The following is an 8,650-nucleotide window of genomic DNA, read 5'->3' as shown; positions in this document are numbered from 1 at the left end:
CGTTAATAAACGTAATTTCCCCCCACATAGGTATTTCATTTGAAACAATAAGGATATTTTGTATAGAAACAAGTATTCTTAGCGTGGTCGTTAGCGTGGTCGTTAATTTATAAACGTAATTTCCCCCCACATAGGTATTTCATTTGAAACAATAAGGATATTTTGTATAGAAACAAGTTCAAAACAAGTTCAAATCCCCGAGCTGACAAGGTACAAATCTGTCGTTCTGCCCCTGAACAGGCAGTTAACCCACTGTTCCTAGGCTGTCATTGAAATTAAGAATTAGTTCTTAACTGACTTGCCTAGTTAAATAAAGTTTTTTCTTTTAAATCTAAGGGATATTGTATCCATTCCTTTTGTCACACCTTGCTGAAATACATTTGTCAATAATATCTGTTGGAAAAAAGTCTGGTTATTACCACACAAATACCTGCTTGTTAACAAGGTCAAAGAGGTCTCTTTCAGAAAGATCCATTAGTATTGCCCTGCGAATCATTACCTGAAGAAACTCAAAAAAAACATTAACATTAACTGTACTTTTTGTGTTGAGCATCCAGAAACAGTTGAGCATTTATTTTGGCAATGTCTACATGTAAAGAAATTGTGGAAAGTTATTCATAGTTTTATAATTGTTAATATTCTTGATTTATTTTTTATTTTTTTATGGAAGAATGTGCTACTATAATAAGGAAAAATAAAAACAATTTTACCTCGTGAATCTAATTGTGCTAATGGCAAAATGTCATATTCATCAATGTAAATACAATAATTAAAAAAACACTCTTCCGTATTTTCTATACGGAATTCGAGCCGTACATTAAAACCATTCTACATTCTTCGAATAAGAAAGCTGCTAAAACAATCAAGATGTGTGTTTCTTTTAAGTCTTTGTATAATCTGTAATTTATTGTACCATCTAGCATATGTTATCATTGTCTGTTTGTATACTTATTGTGTGTATACTTTTTAAAACAATAAAATAAATACAATTTAAAATATTTAAAAAATTACCGGATGTATAAATGTGAAGCTTCCGTTTGGCGTTTCCACAATATAGTGGGAAGGAAGCCCAGTGGGAAGAAAGCTGGAACGAGATGGTTTTTGCCTAAATTCGGCTAATTTCCTCACTGGTGAAACCTTCGATCTCAATACAGTTTTCTGTTCCCAAAACTAGAATCTGTTAAGAACAGAGTGGACTAAGTTTTGCAGTCTTTACTCTTTGCCAAAAATTGCGTTGATTAGGCGTGCAAAGGCGAATTTAGTTATTGCGCACATGCATTTCACAGAGTACATGCTCCCTAACGAAACTATGCAAATTCACAATTTGATCAAACGGAAACGAAAATAGATTTACACCAGTTAGCATTTGGAACACACGGACACTGCTTTTTTTGTACACCATAATTACTTTGATTTCCAATGAAACGCTACGTTTGCCTTGCAGCATTGCGTTCGGTGCGAAACTGTAAACGCTTAACAGAAATGTTAGCAGAAGGTGAATGTTGAACTTTTGTTGCATACATTTCCAGATGTGACGTCTGTGCTCTAGTTCGCCCACACGAATGGCCTCTCAACTCTATCGTAAATCGTGTCGTTGCGTTTAATCGGCTAAGTCAAAACCATGATTTTCCAATGATGAGGGATAAGAATTTGCCAAGAAAATTATTTTGTAATATTATAATTATACTGTATAGACATGCTGGTTAGATATAAATAAGGACACCATCACTGTCAGTCAGATGTTTTTGTGACATTGTTGCTGGATGCATGAATGAATGGTTTAGGTATGTACTTAATTTCACATTATTTGTTTTACTATGGAGATATGTATTTATCTTTGCTATATTTTGCATGATGCTCTCTTTCTACAGATGTTTCACCAAAGGAATATGCAGGCATTTCTCCTTCCCTGTGGATTCTAAGTTATGTTGGCCTGATCTTGGCAGTGGTTACCTTCTGAAGATGTGGCATTCCATTCTCACTTGAACTAGGCCCCGTGGCCTTGTTTCGGCTCCAAGCTGTGACTGGGAGCTTCTACTTTTGCAGGTTTCTGTATTGGGGGTGCAGTGAACCGGGACCAGGTTCTAGAGCAGCTTGGCACCTGCTAAGGTGAAGACTAAGTGTTGGAGGTGGTGGGCAAGGCCAAGCTGACTGTGAACCATGTTGGCTGTGCCATGGGCATGCTCTGGCAGTTCCAGTGAGAGAAGCCACAGATGCTGAGAACGGTTGAGTTCTTTAAAAGCCACCCCGAGTTCCTGACTCTCCGGGTGCTGGCTGGGAACAAAATTGAGCTCGTGGATGATTTCACATTGGTGGACATGCTCTAAAATGTTCTCAGGTACAGATGTTGGCTAGGTGGGTAAGCCTATATCAGTCCTGAAATGTTTTAAAAAAACGTTTTCACATCAACCTTGTATCTTTGAAGGCTCAATGTGGAACCATGTGATTATTTTGTTCATCATTTGGTCTCAGAGGCTTAGTGTCACGCCTTGGTCATTGTATCTTGTGTTTTTGTTATATGTTTGGGTAGGCCAGGGTGTGACATGGGTTTATATGTTGTATTTCGTATTGGGGTTTGTATTAATGGGGAGTGTGTATTAGTAGGGGTGTGTCTAGTTAGGCTTGGCTGCCTGAGGCGATTCCTAATTGGAGTCAGCTGATTCTAGTTGTCTCTGATTGGGAACCGTATTTAGGTAGCTTGAGTGCGCGTTGTATTTCGTGGGCGATTGTACCTGTCTCTGTGTTATTCACCAGATAGGCTGTAATTTAGTTTCACTCGTTTGTTGTTTTGTATTTTCAGTTATTTCATGTACCACATTTTCTTCATTAAGTCATGAGTAACCTACACGCTGCATTTCGGTCTGACTCTCTTCTAACAGCAGACTAAGTTCATTACAGAATCGCCCACCACGATTCACAGACCGAGCAGCGTGTGAACTGGCAGGATCTGAAGGTGGACGTTATGGACAACAGAAGCAAGGATTATACGACGTGGGAAGAAATCGACAGGTGGGCGGCCGACCCAGTGCGAGTGCAGGAGCCCACCTGGGATTCCCTACAGCAATGCGAGGAGGGCTACAGGCGAATCGAATCAACGAAAAAGACACGCTGGAAAAAACGGAGAGGCGCTGGTTTAAACAGGCAGCGACAGCTGGAGCAGCAAAGGGAGGATGAATTATTTGGAGAATGGACATGGGAAGACGTGTTGGATGGTAAAGGTTGTTACACTTGGGAGGAGATATTGGCCGGAAGAGATCGCCTCCCATGGGAACAGGTGGAGGCACTAAGGAGAGCAGAGGCAGCGGGAGATAGGAGCCGACGATACCAGGGAACACGGTTGGCAAGGAAACCGGAAAAACAGCCCCAAAAAAAATATTGGGGGGGAGCTAGAAGGGAGAATAGTTATGCCAGGTAGGAGACCTGCGCATACTCCCTGTGTTCACCGTTGGGCTAGACAGACCGGGCAGTCACCGTGTTATGCTATGGAGCGCACAGTGTTTTCAGTGCAGGAGCATAGCCCGGTGAGGCACATACCAGCTCTTCCTATTGGCTGGGCTAGAGTGGGCATCGAGCCAGGTAAGCTTGGGCAGGCTCGGTGCTCAAGAGCTCCAGTGCGCCTGCACGGTCCGGTCTATCGAGAGCCACCTCTACACACCAGTCCTCCGGTAGCAGCTCCCCGCACCAGGCTTCCTGTGCGTTTCCTCGCGCCAGTACCACCAGTTCCAGCACCACGCACCAGGCCTCCAGTGTGCCTCACCTGTTCAGCACAGCCAGTGCTTTTCTCCCCTCCTGTGCTATCGGAGTCTCCAGCCTGTTTAGCGCAGCCAGAGCTTTTCTCCTCTCCTGCGCTGCCGGAGTCTCCTGTCTGTCCAGCGCCACCAGTGCTCCCAGTCGGCCCAGCGCGTCCAGTGCGCATCGCCTGTTCAGCACAGCCAGTGCTTCTCTCCCCTCCTGTGCTATCAGAGTCTCCAGCCTGTTTAGCGCAGCCAGAGCTTTTCTCCTCTCCTGCGCTGCCGGAGTCTCCTGTCTGTCCAGCGCCACCAGTGCTACCAGTCGGCCCAGCGCGTCCAGTGCGCCTCGCCTGTTCAGCGCAGCCAGAGCTTTTCTCCTCTCCTGCACTGTTGGAGTCTCCCGCCTGTTCAGCTCAGCCAGAGCCTTTCTCCTCTCCTGCGCTGCCGGAGTCTCCTGTCTGCCCAGCGCCGCCAGTCGGCCCAGCGTCACCAGTCTGCCAGGATCCACCAGAAGTGCCAGTCTGCCAGGATCCGCCAGAAGTGCCAGTCTGCCAAGATCTTCTAGATCGGCCAGACAACCTTAATCATCCAGGTCCACCAGCCAGCCAGGATTTACCGGAGCCTACTACCTGCCTGAGCTTCCTCTCAGTACTGAGCTTCCTCTCAGTACTGAGCTTCCTCTCAGTACTGAGCTTCCTCTCAGTACTGAGCTTCCTCTCAGTACTGAGCTACCTCTCAGTACTAGGCTCCCTCTCAGTACTGGGCTTCCCCTCAGTACTAGGCTCCCTCTCAGTACCGGGCTTCCCCTCAGTACCGGGCTTCCCCTCAGTACCGGGCTTCCCCTCAGTACCGGGCTTCCCCTCAGTACCGGGCTTCCCCTCAGTACCGGGCTTCCCCTCAGTACCGGGCTTCCCCTCAGTACCGGGCTGCTTCGGTCCCGGGCTGCCCCTCTGTCCCGAGCTGCCCCTCTGTCCCGAGCTGCCCCTCTGTCCCAAGCTGCCCCTCTGTCCCGAGCTGCCCCTCTGTCCCGAGCTGCCCCTCGGTCCCGAGCTGCCCCTCGGTCCCGAGCTGCCCCTCGGTTATGTGGGGATCAGGGTGAGGACTATTAGGCCATGGTCGGCGGAGAAGGTGGATTATCCTAGGACGCGAAGGGGAGGAACTAGGACATTTATGGAGTGGGGTCCACGTCCCGAGCCAGAACCGCCACCATGGACAGACGCCCACCCGAACCCTCCCTATGCTCTTGAGGTGCGTCCCGGAGTCCGCACCTTAGGGGGGGGGAGTTCTGTCACGCCTTGGTCATTGTATCTTGTGTTTTTGTTATATGTTTGGGTAGGCCAGGGTGTGACATGGGTTTATATGTTGTATTTCGTATTGGGGTTTGTATTAATGGGGGAGTGTGTATTAGTAGGGGTGTGTCTAGTTAGGCTTGGCTGCCTGAGGCGATTCCTAATTGGAGTCAGCTGATTCTAGTTGTCTCTGATTGGGAACCGTATTTAGGTAGCTTGAGTGCGCGTTGCATTTCGTGGGCGATTGTACCTGTCTCTGTGTTATTCACCAGATAGGCTGTAATTTAGTTTCACTCGTTTGTTGTTTTGTATTTTCAGTTATTTCATGTACCGCATTTTCTTCATTAAAAGTCATGAGTAACCTACACGCTGCATTTCGGTCTGACTCTCTTCTAACAGCAGACGAAGTTCATTACACTTAGCTTAGATTATACAGGTAAAATATATATATATATATTTGCCATTAAATACAGCAGAATCATTGAGGGGTGTGAGCTGGTGTACAGATGTAAATTCACTGTTTTGCAGATTTCTGATGCCTTCACTGTCTAAGTTTGCTGTCTGCCTAAGTGATCAACATCTGCAGAACAGTCCTCTGATGGGTCAGATCACTGACATTTTGAATCAAAAACTCTCCACAATTGATGATGTGAGGTACACAAAAAAGATCACTTCCAGTAATCTATAAGTCCTTGATATTACATAAAAATAATTCTGGACATGTCTCTGCAGATCCTCTACCAGTCACTCCATTTCTACAACTGTGACTTAGCCTGACTGCAAAGCATAGTCTAGTGGAACTAGTGAACTCAAGCATAGACCCTTTCTCCTTCACCAAGCTGTTTGTTTCTCTTGGCCCTATGGCAGGGCACCAACTCATTGATAAGTACTTCTCTTTCAGGCTGGAGAGTACAACACTGCTTTAGGCAGAGGAGTTTAATGCCAGCGAGCCCTGGCTGTGGCAGAGACACTGGAGGAGATTCAGCGTAGAAACCTGCAGCTGATCCAAAGTAAGTTAATTCTCTGTTACAACCTTGTCTGAAAGTTGCATTTAAACAATACAACTGAAGCAGGTTATCTCTTTACAGGATTGTGTCAGTAGTCTACAAGAACCTACATGTTTTCAAGCCCATTGAGATATCCAGGATCACACAAACCCTGATCCTGCTGCATTACCAGAGTCCAGAGCTCTTCACTAAATTAAGGAACATCCTAGTTCAGTGAGTGGTTATTCTAAAGATCCATCTCTGCCCACTATGATCCTGTATGACAGGTCACTCTTATTGCGTACTATACAAAGTAGGCTAATACAACTTTTTCTCACTGCTACTTGCAGGACAGTGTCTACCCATATGAGGTGACCATGCTACCTGGACTCGACGAAGGCGTAATTTCATGGGTGGAGGCAGTGGTGCTTCAGTGTAATCTGAATGAACCTTTGCAATGGCTGTCGCTAAGTGGGTGAGCAATCACCCGTCCTACCGACACAACACTCCCAGCAAGTATGTGCGTCTGCTGCAGACACTGAACCGCTGCGTGCATGAGCGCCTGCGCAAGGCTGAGCGCCTGGACCTGGTGTTGGAGGAGCTCAAGTACATGTCAGGGGAATGGTTTGAGGAGATTCTGCTGGAGGAGACCATGGTTACGCTCCGGAGGCTCTAGAACCAGATATCTGGGCCAATGTGCCCGAGATGGCCCTTTTTCTGACCATGACTAGTCACCTCTGTACTCCAATAATGGACCGCGTAGCTAGCATGACCATGGAGCACATCAACAAGGTACTTTGAGACATTACTTTTTATTTCACATCAGGGAATACTGTTCCTTTGCCTGTATATATGTAGAGACGGATAGAATGAGTCCATACCAGAACTATTTTTTTATTTTCAGCACTCAGCAACTTTATGCCCCCGTGCTGCCCTTTGCTGTACTGAATTATAATCCAGCAAGGGGGGATGAGCTTTTTGACATCTGCATTCAGCACTTCATACCTCACATCAGTAAGTGATTGTGGTTTGTTACATTTTTGTATTTGGAACTCATCAAAAGGACCAGACAAATTAATTGCTCTTCTTTCTCCTGGTCTCTTTGACCTCAATCTGCTGGTACTTGATCCCATCTGCTGCCTGTGGCTGATTTCTTCCCGGAGGACCTGATTTGAGAAATCGTCAACGTGGATTTCCTTGCCAAGCTGGATTCCCAGTTAGAAAGTTTGTTATATAATTATATTAGAAATATCCCAATGAAGACAAAGCCATCATCCTGTGTCCCCTACTATCTGAAAACATCATTTTCAGATAAAGCTGAAGGGATAAGAGAACCTCTCTGTTATGTGGTAGCCCTGCCTGACGCCCAAAACATGCGGATCCGCCTGCGTCTCACGGAGCTGAATCGGTCTGTGTGGTTGGAGTGTCCAGAGCGGATTGGTGTTAAAATCAAAAGGTAATCAAATGTGTCACCTGTTCTAGTTGTGAGCTGTATTTCTTCTGATCTCCCTGGACTTTGAATGTGTTCTGGACAGACACCACCAGGCAGTGACCTACAGTGAGCAGAGCCAGCTGCAGATATCTGACGGTGGGAAGGTTACAAAGGAGTTCTGACTCTGTAGGGAAGGAGAGGAGTGAGGTCCCTCCAGGGGCACCATGGTACGAAACATGATTGGTTGATTTCAGAACTTTTGGTTGAAAAGGTGTTGCTGATGTTCTGTTATCATGGGTAAACGCATTGAAGGGGTTTTCATAGGTACTGAACAAGGACTTTTTTCCCCCCTTTTTCACTTAGTGTTACTGTGGACGTCTTGGATTCCAAATCATTCTACAAACAGTCTCGTCACATGAAAGGGGAAATCATGATGAGAGAGACATCTGGAGATTCTGGGATACCATGTTGTCCAGGTATGTGTGTGAAATGTCTGTCCTCAAAAGTGGAATTACATCTACATCACTGATTAATGGTAATGTCATTTAAACAGATCCCTCATTTTGAATGGAACTCTATGGAGCTCTCCACACTGGATGCATGGAAGGAATACCTTAGGAAGAAGATAGTTAACTGAGCTTTCCTGAAGCACCTAGATGTTGAATCAATGACACGTGTTATATTGCTTTTGCTACTGATGTGAGAGACAAAGTCTGCCTTTGGTATTTTTTTTTGCAGGCAGATCATTAACTATTGCTGTTATTGCCTACTCCGAATCCTAGAGTGGACATGTAGTTCTCACCTCCTGCCAAGAGATTGTATCATATGAAGTGTAACGTTTGTCAAACAATAGTAAATGTTTGTAATAAGAAATAGCATTGTTTTTGTGGTTTTGATACATCCAAATAATCTGTCGCACATAAATAAAATACCAAAAAAAGTTGTAGGGAGCAAACTGTTTCTTTAAAGACAGGCAGGTTTAAAAGACTTCCCTGAGTTAGTTCATATAAATTCATTAGGCCCTTATCTATGGTTTTCACATTACTTGGAATACACAAAACTGCACATTATAGTGTGGACTTTTATTGTCCCCAGCACAAAGTGCACCTGTGTAATGATCATGCTGTTTAATCAGCTTCTTGATATGCCACACCTGTCAGGTGGATGGAGTATCTTTGCAAAAGGAGAAATGCTCAATAACAGGAATGTAAA

The 8,650-nt window shown here is 45.2% G+C and overlaps 1 pseudogene; it reads left to right on the top strand.

Annotated features, from left to right (window-relative positions):
* Positions 1-5,555: 5,555 nt before the first annotated feature.
* Positions 5,556-8,590, top strand: LOC124044412 (annotated as a pseudogene).
* Positions 8,591-8,650: the final 60 nt, after the last annotated feature.

Source organism: Oncorhynchus gorbuscha, linkage group LG09, assembly GCF_021184085.1.
Source record: "Oncorhynchus gorbuscha isolate QuinsamMale2020 ecotype Even-year linkage group LG09, OgorEven_v1.0, whole genome shotgun sequence".
NCBI lineage: Eukaryota > Metazoa > Chordata > Actinopteri > Salmoniformes > Salmonidae > Oncorhynchus > Oncorhynchus gorbuscha.
This window is presented reverse-complemented; position numbering and strand designations above follow the sequence as displayed.